This window comes from Mauremys mutica, chromosome 4 (genome assembly GCF_020497125.1).
Source record: "Mauremys mutica isolate MM-2020 ecotype Southern chromosome 4, ASM2049712v1, whole genome shotgun sequence".
Lineage (NCBI taxonomy): Eukaryota > Metazoa > Chordata > Testudines > Geoemydidae > Mauremys > Mauremys mutica.
In genome coordinates this window covers 131,423,364-131,440,678 of record NC_059075.1, presented here as the reverse complement: position 1 = coordinate 131,440,678, position 17,315 = coordinate 131,423,364, and the positions used below count along the sequence as shown (strand labels likewise).

General features: G+C 47.1%; 1 long non-coding RNA gene across 1 annotated transcript in view; it reads right to left on the bottom strand.

Moving 5' to 3' along the window:
- Nucleotides 1-466: 466 nt before the first annotated feature.
- Nucleotides 467-17,315, bottom strand: part of LOC123369389 — a 29,050-nt gene continuing 12,201 nt past the window's right edge. Inside the window, exon 3 of the long non-coding RNA XR_006579021.1 lies at nucleotides 467-672. This is a non-coding gene — a long non-coding RNA (uncharacterized LOC123369389). The remainder of the gene's footprint in view (nucleotides 673-17,315) is intronic.

The window sequence follows — 17,315 nt, the reverse complement described above, 5'->3', positions numbered from 1 at the left end:
GTTAATGCCACCTATGTTTCATTTTCCTTTCACGGTGGCACCATCACAAAGGGCTTAAATGTGGAGGGTTCCCCAACAATCACCCTTCACAGCTCAGGGAATATCCCACTATGCCCCTCACCTTTCCAAAGGGCTGATCCAAAGCCATCTGAAGCTAATGGAAAGAACATTGGCTCCAACAGGTTTCAGACCATCAGACCCCAGGCCAATGGGGTGGTTCTACTGGGATCTCATGCCAACATTCTGGCCCCTGTAATCCCCATTTCAGTGGTGTGTTTTGTTCATTGATGGCTGGCTCAATCAGCTGTCCTGTGCAATGGGAGACAACCGACTTGCAATGGCCAAAATATCCAAAAACACCTAGTGATATGTGCCCACCTTCATCCACTTTTTAATGGCTGTATTAAAACACTGACCTATAATCACCAGACAGATTCACAGGAACACCTCAGATGCCAAGCCTTTTCCCCTGGTGTCCCTTGAGCATGCTCAACATCTAACAATTTCTTCATGCAGGAAGCTGTTGCAGTTCTCAGAGTCTTGGTGAGCCGCACACTCACTACAAAACTCAAGATGGCATGTTATCATCAGCAGGTAACCTCAGCCATTGGGTATGTCCAACACGCAAAGACATCTTGAAAGAGTCAACAGTCAATGCAAGACTAGCAGCCTCTGAAAATAGATATGTGCATGGGGATAAGATACATCTATGTCTTTCTCTCTACTTCCATTCTAGATAAATACTCCAACCACCCCCAATATATTTGGGGATCATATTGTATTAAATGTATGAATGGTTTATAGATCACTGTGGGCCAGGGATTGTATATAACGCTGGGTGGAGAAAAGGAGAGTTACGGCAGCTCTGCCAGCAACTAAACATGGGGTGGGGGTGGAGTTTGATTAACGTGAATCACTCTGGTAGCAAACCCCTCCAGAGAAGTACCATGTACTGCATATACTGGAGGAGCCTTGCACATACTAGTTCATACTGGATTTTCCAAAGATCAACAGACAAAGTTGGACATCAAAAGGCTGGGTTTAAACTCACTCAAGGCCTCCTTTCTGATTCAGCAAACAGACAGGACCTTCTTTCCAACAGGCAGCTCCTAGACTTTGCATAAGCAGTGGAAAGACATTGGCCTATTAGGGCCCCACAGGATGGAGTGGGTGACTCCTGGTGAGTTTAGTGTGTGTTTAAATCTGGGTTTTTATTATGTTTTCTCTGTAATGCTTTTGCCTTAAGAATAAATGTACTTCCTTAGAAGGAATTGTGTGGTAACTCATAACTGATAGCAATGCACTGTTCATCACCCTTGCAGAGAAAGTAAAGCACAAGCACTGGGATTTAGGCAGTAAGTCAGGGAGCTGGGTAGCCTTAACCACCTGATCAGAAGGGAGTGAGACAAGGGTCCTGGCCCAGAGACAGGTGACAGCTAGAGACCTGACTGGGAATTCCTGAAATGGACCATGGAAGGTGCAGTTACCCTGAAACTGTAACAATGTCCATTTAGATTGTGGGCTCAAACATATAAACATAAATTGCTACAAGGAGTTTCCATAACAGAGTCAGCCTACCCAGCCCAGTCTTTGAGGACAAGGCTCAGAAGGACTTTTTGAGCCATATACAGTAATTATTTTAAATTGCTGAACTGTTAGCATGTTGCCTTGGCACAGGCATGCTTAAAATACATGGGAAATGTAGTCAGTAACATGCGCCCTTCCATAGAAATGACAGTTTGGCATATTTATATAATTTAAAATCGACGATAATATTTGAAGAAGAGTTTTTCTGGCAGAGGCAGCTAGGCAGAGGACTACTTAGGGCTACCTTCGCTTCAGCAAAGGCCTTTCAGCTCCCAGATACATAGTGGCTGCTTCGCACCTATGATCTTGATTGCTGAGAACAGCCGATCCCTGCTGAGTGCGGGCTGGCTGGTTATGCTTGTGGTAAATGACCTAGTTTCCTGAGTGCTGCCTCACTGTCAGCCAAAGGCCTATAAACCCTCTTAGACCCGCTCTGGCTCATAAATTAAAGAGGCCTCCAAGGCAATCCAGAGATGAACCTTCATGTGTTTTGTCTTGATAGAGTTTGAGTTCCATGCTAGTTAGAGCTTTACATTCGATTTCCATTCTTGAGGGTTCAGGGCGGGTGTTGTCCTTTTCTTCTCAGATTTTCTTTAATTTCAGGGTCCAATGAACTCCCAGATCCCAAAGCCAATCTCGATCGACTCCACCAGGTCATGCCTAGTTACTACTTATATTACCGGAGTAGTTAGAGGCCTTTATGAAGACCAGCACTAAGGTGCTGTACAGCCATTTAGTGAGACAGTCCTTGCCCTAGAGAGCTTGCAAGCTAAACAGACAAAAAGATTATCTCCATTTTAAAGATGGGAAAATGAGGCCCTGAGTGACTTGCCCGAGGTCACCTATGGAGTCATTAAGTAGAGCTAAGGACGAAACTCAGAATTTTTGACCCCTGTTCTCTAACCACTAGACAACTCTTCCTTTCTTCAGCCAGAATTTTCACAAGTGCTCTGCACACACGAGCGGGGCCAGATTTTCAGAAGAGCTCAGCATGGTGGGTGAATTTTTACTATATAAGAGAGGAAATAAACAAACTGCCAAGAGAGCACTGCCCCACTCCTTGGGTTAGTACCAAAAGGTGTGACATGGAAAAGCTCCATTACAACCCATCGGCTCAGCTCAAAAGACACTGCAGGAATTTTTAGCTCTCCTGGCTTCACATTATCGATGCAATCTCCCTATGGTAAAGTGAGCATCCTGTTTCCTAAAGCACCTCCGAAAACGTAGGGCTTGGAAGATACATGAGCCATTAAGTTAAGTGGGCATGGTGTGGGCTAATCAGCAAAGGATGCCAATGAAAAAGAAATCCCACATTATACTCTGACATCCTCTAGCCAAGTCCATCTAAGGATCTTAAAGCCCTTTATAAACATTAGTGATTTAATGGAGGTAGGGAAATATTATTATCCAAAGGGAAGCTGGTGTACAAAGGGACAAATTCATCCCTGGGGTAACACTATTGACTTGGATTGGGTTTAGCCAAGAGACTAAATACAAAATTTACAAGCTTGGGTGTCTGAGGTTTGGCTCTTAAGTCCATATTTTGGAAACCTGGACAAAAATGGCCTAATTTTCAGAGGCTGAGAACACCCACAACCTCCCTTGAAATTAATGGGAATTGCATTTGCTTAGCACCTCTGAAAATCAGGCCACTTATTTGGGTATCTGTGAGTAGGTGTCTCTCTGAACCTGCTCTAAAAAAAAAAAAAGTCCACACACTATAGAATCTCAAACTCATTCCCTCTCTGTGGTTTGGCTTTATTAATATAGAAATTAACTGTTAGAGCAAAGATCAGCTGGAGCCTTCTCCCTGGGTTTGGTTGCTCCCAGGGTTCCTCCCTCAGACCTACTCAGCCCACACCCTAGATCCTCTCTCTCTCTCTCTCTATCTAGAGGGACATTCTCACCTCCCTTGTGTCTGTGCTGGGTAACATAACACCAACTTCTATGAGGCAGCAGAACACTCTTGACCAGTTCCCAGCAGAAGCAACACCTCCTAACAGGGAGGGAGTTTCGGGCAAAGGCTGCCAGCTTGTTACAGGGCTTAACTATGGATTTCACTTATGATTTGTATTATGGTAGCACCTGGAGGCCCCACAGGGCTAAGGGGTCTACAGATGCATAGTAAGATTCAGTTAATGCCTGGAAGAGCCTACAATCTAAACAGACAAGAAAGACGAAGTGTGAAAAATGAAGCATCATGATCCTCATCTTACATATGGAGAATTAAGATACTGAGACCCTGAATCACAAAGCATTTCAGCATGTGCCAAAACCATCCCGATTAGGGAAAACACTTAAGCATGTGCTTTCTTGAATTGGGGCCAGAGAGATTATGTGATTTGCCTAGAGGTCACCTGTGTCTACACTACACAGCCTATGCCCAGGGGCGCCCAGAGAATTCAGGGGGCCTGGAGTCTTCGGTGGCAGGGGTCCTTCCGCTCCGGGTCTTTGGAGCACTTCGGCAACGGGCAGGGGCGGCTCCAGGCCCCAGCACGCCAAGTGCATGCTTGGGGCGGCAAGCCGCGGGGGGCGCTCGGCCAGCGCCGCGAGGGTGGCAGGCAGGCTGCCTTCGGCGGCTTGCCTGCGGAGGGTCCGCTGGTCCCTGTGGGAGGTCTGCCAAGCCACGGGACCAGCAGACTCTCCGCAGGCAAGCCGCGAAAGGCAGACTGCCTGCCGTGCTTGGGGCAGCAAAGTGCCTAGAGCCGCCCCTGGCGGCAGGTCCCGGAGCGAGTGAAGGACCTGCCACTGAACTGCCGCTGAAGACCCGGAGGAGAAGAAGCTCCAGGTCTTCGACAGCGGGTCCTTCACTCACTTTGGGTGTGTTCGGCAGCACTGAAGGACCTGCTGCCGAAGACCCGCTGAAAACTCTCATGGGGCCCCTGCGGGGCCCGGGGCAAATTGCCTATGTTGGCAGAGCCCCCAGCGTACACAGACAGAAGTTTTCCTGCTGGTGCAGGAAAGCAACCTCCCCGAATGATTTTTCTCTGTCAACAAAAGTACTCATCTATTGGCATAGCTGTGACTACACTGGGGGTTTTGGCAGCAAGGCTGGGACGCTAGGAGGTGTAGTTTTCTCACACCTCTCACTGACACAGCTATGCCAGTATAAGCTTTAAGTGTAGAGCAGGCCTAAACCCCAAGACCATCTTTCCTCTCTCTTTTAGCCTATGATTTATAGATATCTCCCTGAAATGACAGAAAATGCAGATCTGGGCTACACTTAAAAGTTATGTTGGCATTGCTATGTTGGTCAAGGGTGTGAAAAAACTACAAAAAACTACCCCACCTTCAACCAAGAGAGTTGTATTGACAAAACCCCTGCTGCAGACACAGCTATGTTGACGGAAAAATGCTTCTGCCAATGTAGCTAACGCCATCTGGAGAGGTGATGGGCTTATCTACACTTTAAATTCTATGGCGATACAGCTGCGCCACTGCAGTGCTCCCGTGTTAACACCACCTATGCTGAAGGGAGGGATTCTCCCGTCAATGTAGGTAATCCACCTCCCTGAGAGGCAGTCAGTAGGTTGATGGAAGATGGTTTGATGAATTCCATGGAACCGCAAACTAGGAGTAGCAGGGGAAAAAAATCCAGCTAAGGTAGATATTGCGGAGAACTTTGTAGGGAATGTGGCAACGCTAAATCAAGAAAGAACATAAGAACTGCCAGACTGGATCAAGCCAATGGCCCATCTAGCCCAGTATTTTGTCTATAACAGTGGCCTATACCAGACCTTCAGGGGGAATGTACAGAACAGGGCAATTTTGGAGGGACCTTCCCCTGTCTTTCCCTCCTTGCTTCTGGCAGTCAGAGGTTTAGGGTCTCCTTGAACATGGGGTTACATCCCTGACTATTTTGGCTAATTGCCATCGATAGACGCATCCTCTATGAACTTTTCTAATTCTTTTTTGAACCTCACAACATCTCCTGGCACTGAATTCCTTTACTGCCCCTTTGAAGAGTAAACAGTTCAGTAAAGCAGCAGCTATGGGGCTAGCTAAGTGGGACACACCAGCTCAAAGTCATCCACTCCCTAGATCTATAAGCAGCTGAGATTACAAAGCTATTTGCCGTTTCTCCATGGATAAGGTGAGATCCTTACAAGTCCACAGTAACCTTCCTTCTAATACCTACTCTTTGTTTCTCCTCTGAGATTTCCATGCCACTGTATATGCCACAGCAGAATCAGACCTCCAAGGACATATTTTATTCAGCGGGGCAGAACAAGCTTATTTCACTGGGCACCTGGTCCATTCCTTGCAAAAATGCAAACTGAACAGTGTTTGAACTGCTTTCCACCGTACTCAGGACCTGGCTTTCACTAGCTCACTTATATCCTAAAGTGAAATCTCCACATAAAGAATGCCGATTCAAACATTATAATTGCAGAGTGGCTGAGAATAGTCCACTGCAGCTGCAGAAGTCCAGATCAAAATCTTTTTACCTTGGAGCAAACCAGCTTTGGCTCAGGGGTCAACATACTTCCCAGATTAGAAGGTGGTAATAGCAGATCATCACACACACACCCCTCCCAGAGTTTAGGAAAGGATCAATACAAGCCTGATAGTTCCTTGAAGTCAAGTCAGCATAGGACACAACTCAAACCTAGTTGTTCCTTTACAACTCCCACAGCCTCTGTGTCTAGGAGGCTGCTGTTCTGGTCTCCTTCAGCCCCAGAAATCTACCAGCCCTAAACTATGCTTTGTGAGCTGGAAATGTATAACACATTGGCAAAATCTGTGACAGGTGGCTGGTCCACTATTAGATAAGATCCCACTACTACCACCATCTAAGAGAGTATGCCTTTAGCTCAAGTGGTAGAGGGCAATGGTGCAGGGCTGAAAGTCACAGATTCAACCCCTGCTGACGATCCATGTGGGAAGTCATTGCAAATGAACAAAATACTCAGCTGGGGAGTCTAATTAGTTGCTGGACAGCTCCCTTTCTAGTCTTGGGTTAAGCTAAACAGGAACAAGGCACTCTTATTCAAGAAGTACAGGGGATTCTGTTACAACACATGGAATTGAAACCGTAGCTTTTATCTTCAGAGCGGAGAACATTTAAATCTGTTCATGTCTTAGTTACTGTAGCGATATTTACTTACAGAATATTATTCAGCCACTAGATGTCTGTGTGTTGTACAGAATTCTACGCAGGGTGTGGTCCCTGGTAAACCAAGGAGATAAAGCTGAAACAAGAATTGTGTGGAAGCCTGTTTGTCTGTAACTAGCAGTTGTTTTCTTTAATACAAGCCTCATGTTTAAGAAATATTGAGATTCCATGCATCGCAAAATGCTAGTAAATAAACACAGCTCTGACTTAGTTGGTATCAAAGACTCGGTGGGATAATATGCATGACTGGAATATTGGTATAGAAGGGTACAGCTGGATCAGGAAGGACAGGCAGGGAAAACAGGGAGGAGGTGTTGCCTTATATATTAAAAATGTACACACTTGGACTGAGGTTGAGAGGACAGTAGGGCTCAGACTTGTTGAAAGGCTCTGGGTAAGGATAAAAGGGGTAAAAAACAAGGGTGATGTCATGGTAGAGGTCTACTGTCAGACCACCTAACCAAGAAAAAGTGGATGAGGCTTTTTTTAAAAACTACTAACAAAATCATCCAGCCAGGATTTAGTAGAATTGAGGGACTTCAACTACGTAGACATCTGTTGCGAAAATAACGCAGCAAGGCACAGATTATCCAACAAGTTCCTGGAATGTATTGGAAACAATTTCAGAAGGTGGAGAAAGCTACTGGGGGGAGGTTGTTTTAGATTTGATTTTGACAAATAGGGAGGACTGGTTGAGAATTTGAAAGGGGAAGGCAGCTTGGGTGAAAGTGATCATGAAATGAGAGAGTTCATGATTCTAAGGAATGGTAGGAGGGAGAACAGCAAAATAAAGACAGTGGATTTTAAGAAGGCCGACTTTAGCAAACTCAGGGAGTTGGTAGGTGAGATCCCATGAGAAGCAAGTCTAAGGGGAAAAACAATTGAAGATAGTTGGCAGTTTTTCAAAGAGACATTATTAAGGGCACAAGAGCAAACTATCCCACTGTGTAGGACATATAGGAAGTATGGCAAGAGACCACCCTGGCTTAACCAGGAGATCTTCAATGATCTAAAATAATAAAAAAAAATCCTACAAAAAGTGGAAACTAGGTCAAATGACAAAGGATGAATATAAACGAACAACACAAGTATCTAGGGACAAAATTAGAAAGGCCAAGGCACAAAATGAGATCAATCTAGCTAAAAACATAACGGTTAACAAGAAAACAAATACATTCAAAGCAAGAGGAAGACCAAGGACAGAGTAGGCCCTTTACTCAATGGAGGTAGGGGAGGGAAATAACAGAAAATGTGGAAATGGCAGAGGGGCTTAATGATGTTTGTTTTGGTTTTCACTAAGAAGGTTGGTGGTGATTGGATGTCTAACATAGTGAATGCCAGTGAAAATGAGGTAGGATCAGAAGCTAAAATAGGAAAAGAACAAGTTAAAAGTTACTTAGACAAGTTAGATGTCTTCAAGTCACCAGGGCCTGATGAAATACATCCTAGAATACTCAAGGAGCTCAGATATCTGAGCCATTAGTAATTATCTTTGAAAAGTCATGGAGGACAGGAGAGATTCTGGATGACTGGAAAATGGCAAATATACTGCCCATCTATAAAAAGGGAAATAAGGACAACTTGGGGAATTACAGACCAGTCAGCTTAACTTCAGTACCCGGAAAGAAAATGGAGCAAATAATTAAGCAATCAATTTGCAAACACCTAGAAGATAATAAGATGATAAGTAAAAGTCACCATGGATTTGTCAAGAACAAATTGTGTCAAACCAACCTGATAGCTTTCTTTGACAGGGTAACAAGCCTTGTGGATGCAGGGGGAGTGGTAGACAAGGTATATTTAGACTTTAGTAAAACTTTTGATACTGTCTCGCATGACCTTCTAATAATCAAACTAGGGGAATACAACCTAGATGGAGCTACTATAAGGTGGGTGCCAACCTGGTTGGAAAATTGTTCCCAGAGAGTAGGAAGGGCATAACTGGTGGGGTCCTGCAGGGATCAGTTCTGGGTCCAGTTCTGTTCCATATCTTCATCAGTGATTTAGATAATGGCATAGAGAGTACACATATAAAGTTTGCAGATGACACCAAGCTGGGAGGGGTCACAAGTGCTTTGGAGGATAGGATTAAAATTCAAAATGATCTAGATAAAGTGGAGAAATGGTCTGGCAAAGAGAAGACAGGGGGACGGTAGAACAGTTTAAGTACATAAAAGGTTGTTACAAGGAGGCGGGAGAATTGTTCTTAACCTCTGAGGATAGGACAAGAAGCAATGGGTTTAAATTGCAGCAAGGGAGGTTTAGGTTGGACATCAGGAAAAAAAGCTTCCTAACTGTCAAGGTGGTTAAGCACTGGAATAAATTGCTTAGGGACATGGTGGAATCTCCATCCTTGGAGATTTTTAAGAGCAGATTATACAAACATCTGTCAGGGATGGTCTAGATAATACTAGTCCTGCCATGAGTGCAGGGGACTGGACTAAATGACCTCTTGAGGTCCCTTCCAGTTCTATGATTCTATGACAGTGATAGATGCTAAAGAAACACAATAGACAGAAAAAGCCTTAATTTTTGTCCATTCACCTATGCAACAACTTGTATTTGGAAACAGACACTGGTGTATGCGATTACCTATTATGGCCAGTCTGACAACTCAAATTCGAGTTGGAGGATCATTGACATTTAGGTCTTGTTTGCTTTAGCAATGTTGTTTGGTTACCCAATCCAAAGGCAGGAATGACATTGGAGAGAGGCAGGGAAACCCTCTCAGTGTCCTCCTTATTTTGGATGCAGGCCAAGATGGTAACATGAACCGGAATCCCTACAGAAATAAGTGTACAAGGGAACCACAAAACTCTTAACAGACTCAGTGACGTCTGTGATAATCACCCGTTCTTGCAACTGCCACGACTGTGAGTGTGATATTGGCATGTGCAATCGGGCAAGCGAGCACCTCCTTAGCATGGGGCCTTTTATCGTCAACCAAAGGCGGAGCAGCCTTTGTCAGGACAAGATCAGTCTTGCCTCTGTTCTGGCAGGAGAATGTCTGTATGTAGAGGAATTGATTGATGCAAGGTGAGAGCATCCAATGTACTGGAATGATGAAGCTGGCTTTGGTCTGCTTTAGCAAAAGCTCAGCTGGTGCCTCTGTCCTAGTTGTGCGGCAACCTGTGTGCACACACACACACACTTGCCACTGGCACTCAGAGACAGAAGCAGGCAACCTTGATGACACCAGTGGTTGTACAGGATTTGCCCATAGACTGCACCTGGTCTGTAGATAACTCAGAATGCAATATTTGCAGGGAATGGCCCCTGGTGTGGAGCGTGCAGAAGCAAGGAACACCAGGGTGTTGTGAATTCCAAGAGCCACATGTGGTGCCATTGGTTTGTTTGTTTACATGCACACACTTAGACCAACACACAGGTGCACACACACTCCTATACACATGTACATGTGTACATACGCCTGTGACTAATACCTGAGTATGTGCCGCAAGCCTCCCGCTCTGCCCAATCAGTACAGGATATGAATCTATAACTGCCCTAACTAGGGCGTCTTGTCTCTTCAGCTGTAACAGCTCAGGGTTTTAGCTCTGGAGATCCCAGTTCAATTAATAGAATCATAGAAGATTAGAGTTGGAAGAGCCCTCAGGAGATCATCCAACCCCCTGCTCAAAGCAGGATCAACACCAACTAAATCATCCCAGCCAGGGCTTTGTCAAGCTGGGCCTTAAAAACCTCTAAGGATGGAGATTCCACCACCTCCCTAGGTAACCCATTCCAGTGCTTCACCACCCTCCTAGTGAAATAGTGTTTCCTAATATCCAACCTAGACCTCCCCCACTGCAACTTGAGACCATTGCTCCTTGTTCATCAGCGACATAGCTGATGACGGAGAATAGCCGAGCTCCATCCTATTTGGAACCCCGCTTCAGGCTGCTATCAAATTCCCCCTCACTCTTCTCTTCTGCAGACTAATTCCTGCTGCGTTGACCAAAGATGGCAGTTGTCATAGATGCAGCTACACACACTTGTGCAACCAGGCATGCGCTCACATAAGCATGGACACACCACCAAATAAAAACACTGGCAAACATTGCCAATGTGGGCTCTGTAGAGTTAGGTATCTAAATCCTACTTAGGTGCCCATGTAAATGATCTGACATTCAGTGGTACTGAGCACCTGCAGCTGCACTGAAGTCCTGTATTACTCTGCAATACAGGACACTTATTTAGATGCCTAACTTTAAGCCCTCCAACATGAATTTTGGTTACTGTATTAAGCTCATTACAAGTCAGCCAGGGTGTATGAGTTGAGCCCTTACAGACCCTGGCCCCTACAGAACCAAGGGACTAGAAACACATGCATCTTTAAAGCACTGATTTATGTTTTAAAAGTGCAGGTCAAGTTAAGGTGCAAATACCAACCAAACCGAGCTGCACTCACTTCGAGACGTTTGGTGTCTCGGCAGCTTCGATTTGCTTGATTCTCCTTTGATTTCACAATAGGTTAAATGGGCTGCTCCGTTCTCTTCTGCAGCTTGCACAGCAATTTGTGGAGCACTTCCCCCTCCCTGACGGCACCAGCAGAAACGGCCTGCTCAGCACAAAATGCAAAATCGCGGCTTGAGGATTAGACACTTGTTTTCCATAAATAGAAAAACGAGGGAGTGTATTTTAGCGTATTAAATACATTTCAAGATGCTGCTGATGCACACCAATGTGACCATTCTATCGATCTCCCTCCTCCTTCTGCAGCCGGAGACGTCCTTCACTTGTTGGATCCTGACAAATGTTAAGTCCCAATCCTGAAGACAGGTCCGCTAGCAATTCTCAGGCCTTGTCCACACAGGGGGATTTCCCCAATTTCAGCCACTGATGTTGCTGCTTCTAGTGCAGCCAGGCACAAGTCACTCTGGTTTCAAGCAAGGGTAAATTGCATTGGTACAAATGCTAGTACCAACATCTTGGCCGAGAGCAAGACCTGCGCTGGGGAATCTCTAGAGCTGTTAGCATTATCTGCCACAGCCGGAGCTAATGTGCTCCCTCAAGCTGGGATAGACTCACATCCTCTGTGGATTGGGCACAGAGGGGGACATGTAACACTTACATCCCAGTGGGTTGTGTCTACACTAGGGCTACGTCTACACTACACGCCATTGGCAGCAGTGTGTAGGGTACGTGTCGAGAGACACTGCAGTGAAAAGGAGGCTGCAGCCACACTGTGGCATGTAGCTACACATGCCAGTGAAAGGCTCTGGGAGGGGGAAGGCAGTGGGGAAAGGCTCCAGCAATGAGCAGCTGGTGGAAATCTGGAGTGACTCCGGTGACTTCATCTAGCACTCCAGGTGCTCAGCTGCTCTGAAAATGAGGCCCCCAAAGGCTGGCATTTTCAAAAGCCTTTAACACTCAAACACACAGAGCAGGGGCCAGCCGCTCCAGTGATACCATTTGTGGGTGATCAGTACTTTAGACTGACCATGAGCTTTTCAGAGAATCTGGTTCTATGTATCCCAGGCTGGCTCTCAAAAATGGAAGTGCCTGAAATCAGGGGGAGCCCATGCAATACCCATGGAACCCCCAAACAGAAGCAGTGTTAAAAACAAACAAACAATCTGGCCACAGGAAAGACATATGCAGAGCATCCTCAGTATTCCTCCCCACTAGATCTTTGGTATAGTGCCTGTCATTGGAGGATCTCAAAGCTCACAGGACTTCTAATATACTACAATTATAATTAGAGATAAGCCCCATTCCACAGTTCTTGACACCCCCATGTTGGGGGCTCTTCAGAATCTGGATGGGAATTCCATGGCCTCTGGTATCTCCAGAGCATCCCATCTCCCCCTGAGCTAGCCACCTGTAGCACAGGCAGCTTTTTGGAACACAGCCGCCCCTCTCTCTGGGTGAAATTCACAGAGCCAGCACATGTGTCGCTTCAGCCCTTGTGGCTGCCCTCTGCAGAGGGGTGAATTTCACCCTTTATGGACGGCTCCTATTAATATCAATGGGAGCTGTTGGTGCCTACATGGTAACAGACCCCCTTGGATGCTCTCTTCTGGGACTCATGCCTTTAGCGTACATGTTTAATACTCATATGCTGCTTTTTGGCTGCCTACGCTCCCAGCCATCTGTTAAGATGGCACCAGGCCTAGTCACGCTCTGGTCAGATGGTTTCCAAGGTAGGCTCTTGCCAAAGAAACAATGGTTTAGATGGTCAGCCAGGAAAACACTCCAGGTTCTGTCTTCTGGAATCCTGGCTTATGGGGGTGGGAGGAAAATGACTGAGCAGGTAGAGCAGGGAACTGGAAGTTCAGATCCTGGGTCCAGGGTCAGGAAATGCCCGAGAGCAGAGCACAGGTGGCCAGAAACAAGAAGCATGACTTGCCCAACACCATCCTGCCTTTTCAGGGTGATTGGCTGCAGGGTTTGGCCAGCTGTTTAACAGCTGTATGGACCTGGAGAGGATGTCCTTGTATTCTATGTGTAACCCTTCTGCCCCTCTGAGTTGGCAGCAACAAGGGCCGGGTTCAGTATCCAGGGGTTCCGTTTCAATAACACAATGCAAAACCGGCTCGAGCCCCCACCCAGTGACCTGGGACAATTACCTACCACCCCCCCGGGCGCCTCTAGGAGGCAATACTTCCCCACTCGCAAGCACGAAGTCTGAGTGTAGCAAAATCCTTTTAATAAAGGAGGGAAACAATGTGGCATCACGTTGGAGAGACACCACAAACAGGACTATACACAAACCATAAGCAAAAACCCCCCTCCAAGTACATTTGGCATTGTCCTTAGGGTCTTAAGTCCAATCACCCCAAAGTCCAACAACCCAAAAGTCTCAGTCTCCGGTCAGTGCCACCCCAGAGTTCAAAGTTTATCTGCAGAGTTTTACCCCCCCCCAGCCTGGGTGGAAATGGGGGGGGTCACACACAGGGTGCTAGGGACACCTTACGTGGGCCAGGGCCGACTGCCCCGCTTCTCCGTGGAGTTCTGCTGCAGCCTTCACCACGACTGGCTCCACTCCACCAGCTGTGCCGCTCCTCCAGCAGACCCGTGAACCACGTCAGCCGTCCCCCACAAACCGCTCCACACTGCTCACTGTTCCATGGGCTGCTCCAACGTGCTGCAGACTGCTCCGCTCTGCCAGCTGCTTGGTGATAGATCTTCAGGCTCTCCCACCACTTAACACAGCACTCAGTGATCTTAGCTTAGTAAGCTTAGCTCTTTTAGTGATTTCAGCTCCTAGTGATTTCAACTTGTAGTAGGAGAGCCCCACTGCCACATGGCCCAACGTGAATTCAGGTCAGCAGCCTCTAGATGGACTCCTAAAGGATTCAAAATTAGCTCTGCTCTTTAACAGTGGAGAGAGGAGGAAGTGCAATTGGTGTTTCAGGCCCTCAAAAGGGGCCCATACCATCAGGTACACACACCAGTCCCCAGCCTCTCTCCCTTCACTGGGTTTTGGAACCCCTGTCCCTTGTCTGGCAAGTACTATTTAATGTAGGTTGAGTCATTTCTGTCATAAAGCAGTCTCATAGTTCCTCATTCACATAATTAAGGTAACAGCCCCTTTTTTTCCTTCCTGCCCCAATAACAAAGAAATTGGGGATTCCACAGTGTGAAAATAACCTTCCCATGCTGCTGTGTGTTATGCTAAGTGGAGTGGGTTTACCAATGCAAATGCACATTCCTAAAATTCCTTTGCCCACTCCTCATAATGTACCACCAGATGTCAGGGTAGGGCTCATCCTGACTCTGCTTACATCCTCCCCCCAGCCGAGAATTTGTCGTCCCGACAAATCACATTCCCTACTATACCAACTTACTGGTCCCCTCCAAAGGGCCTCAGATAGCCCACTTTAGCTTTCACAAACCTGTGTGCTAAAGGTATTGGCTCCTCACTAATCACCCCAGGTGCATCGTAAGTTAGCCGTTTCACTGGTCTTATTACTCTGTCTCGCCTATGAAGAAACTCTGTTGCTGTGGTAGGGGGGACATCCTCTTGAGTGACGGATGGGGAGGTTTCCTGTGAGTTCCCCTCGGATACTGGCATAGGCCCCTGCATTTCTAGTTCTAACCGTGGAGGATCGAAGGTGCTTGGGACATCTTCCATCTGTATGTCGCCACTGTCCAATAATCTGTGTAAGTCATTACATGGGGGTTCCACCAGTGGCTCAGGAGTGTCAGGAATGGGCCTAAATACTTCTGCCATAGGGTTTAGGGCGGAAGAGGAGGTAGTCTCTTTTGATTCAGCTGATCGAGACTGCAATCTTGTCTTCATCCTAGGATACACCATGGTTGTGTCTTCCTCCTCAGACTCACTCTCAGATGTGCTGAGTAGGGGTAGGTTAGCTGCAGGAGGCTGGCTGTCCACGTTGGGAAGTGGCTTTGGTACAGCACCTTCGTTCTGCCCAATTGCCCTGTTGTGGCCCATCTCATAAGGGCTGCCTACCAATTCCCCCACCGGGAGCAAAAGGTTTCTATGCACGGTCTTTGTCTGCCCTGGACCCTCTTCAGGTTTGATCTTGTAGACCGGCAGGTCTCCTAGCTTTTCCATCACCAAGTAAGGTATTGCCTTCCATCTGTCAGCTATCTTGTGTTTGCCTGGTTCCAATGTTTGGGCTTCCCAACACTCGCTGGCAGCCTGCCTTTCTTCCTCTTCCCTGACCTCCTTTATCAGCTGGGAGTAACTTGGGGGATGATCCTGCCGTTCTCTTAGTCGGAGATGAAGTAGGATCGGGTTCTGATACCGAGTCCCTCTTACAACTTGAGCCAGTCTGGTCTGATCCATCTGCTCAGCAGTCACTGCTCCCCTCATAACAGCTCTCTGAAGCAGTCTCTCCAGCCTCTGTATATAGGCTGAAATTTTCTCACCCCTTTCCTGTCGGGAATCAAGGAATTTACAGTAACTGTCTTCAGGGCTCTCTACGCTCCCAAAGGTATTATCAAGGGCCTCTAGGCAGTCCTTCACACTGACCTTAGGGTCAATGAGCTTCAGGGTGCGAAGTACATCTAATGCTGGGCCACTAAGGCTCTCTATTAGACATCTTCGCTTTTCTACATCAGGTACGGCCCACTCCCGCAGCATTTCAGTGGTATGCTCCAACCAGGGTTCAAACTCCTCTTCCCCAGCAAATAACCTTAACTTATGACAAGAGTTTGACGTAGCATAGGCCAACACAATCTTTTCCAATATATGCCCCAGTGCTTGTGCCCAATCATTGGCTGAGGCTGCCGCCCCTGAGCTAGGGGCTGCAGGACTGGGGCCCAACAAATCCGACATATTAGCCATTATACAAACAGTAATTCCCTCAAAATATAAAGACAATTGTTTCCCAATACAGTGGAACACTCAACAGGTGCTTGCGAGGGGTACTGACCCAGGGATCCCGGACGAGCCCCCAAAAATGTAACCCTTCTGCCCCTCTGAGTTGGCAGCAACAAGGGCCGGGTTCAGTATCCAGGGGTTCCGTTTCAATAACACAATGCAAAACCGGCTCGAGCCCCCACCCAGTGACCTGGGACAATTACCTACCACCCCCCCGGGCGCCTCTAGGAGGCAATACTTCCCCACTCGCAAGCACGAAGTCTGAGTGTAGCAAAATCCTTTTAATAAAGGAGGGAAACAATGTGGCATCACGTTGGAGAGACACCACAAACAGGACTATACACAAACCATAAGCAAAAACCCCCCTCCAAGTACATTTGGCATTGTCCTTAGGGTCTTAAGTCCAATCACCCCAAAGTCCAACAACCCAAAAGTCTCAGTCTCCGGTCAGTGCCACCCCAGAGTTCAAAGTTTATCTGCAGAGTTTTACCCCCCCCCCCAGCCTGGGTGGAAATGGGGGGGGGTCACACACAGGGTGCTAGGGACACCTTACGTGGGCCAGGGCCGACTGCCCCGCTTCTCCGTGGAGTTCTGCTGCAGCCTTCACCACGACTGGCTCCACTCCACCAGCTGTGCCGCTCCTCCAGCAGACCCGTGAACCACGTCAGCCGTCCCCCACAAACCGCTCCACACTGCTCACTGTTCCATGGGCTGCTCCAACGTGCTGCAGACTGCTCCGCTCTGCCAGCTGCTTGGTGATAGATCTTCAGGCTCTCCCACCACTTAACACAGCACTCAGTGATCTTAGCTTAGTAAGCTTAGCTCTTTTAGTGATTTCAGCTCCTAGTGATTTCAACTTGTAGTAGGAGAGCCCCACTGCCACATGGCCCAACGTGAATTCAGGTCAGCAGCCTCTAGATGGACTCCTAAAGGATTCAAAATTAGCTCTGCTCTTTAACAGTGGAGAGAGGAGGAAGTGCAATTGGTGTTTCAGGCCCTCAAAAGGGGCCCATACCATCAGGTACACACACCAGTCCCCAGCCTCTCTCCCTTCACTGGGTTTTGGAACCCCTGTCCCTTGTCTGGCAAGTACTATTTAATGTAGGTTGAGTCATTTCTGTCATAAAGCAGTCTCATAGTTCCTCATTCACATAATTAAGGTAACAGCCCCTTTTTTTCCTTCCTGCCCCAATAACAAAGAAATTGGGGATTCCACAGTGTGAAAATAACCTTCCCATGCTGCTGTGTGTTATGCTAAGTGGAGTGGGTTTACCAATGCAAATGCACATTCCTAAAATTCCTTTGCCCACTCCTCAT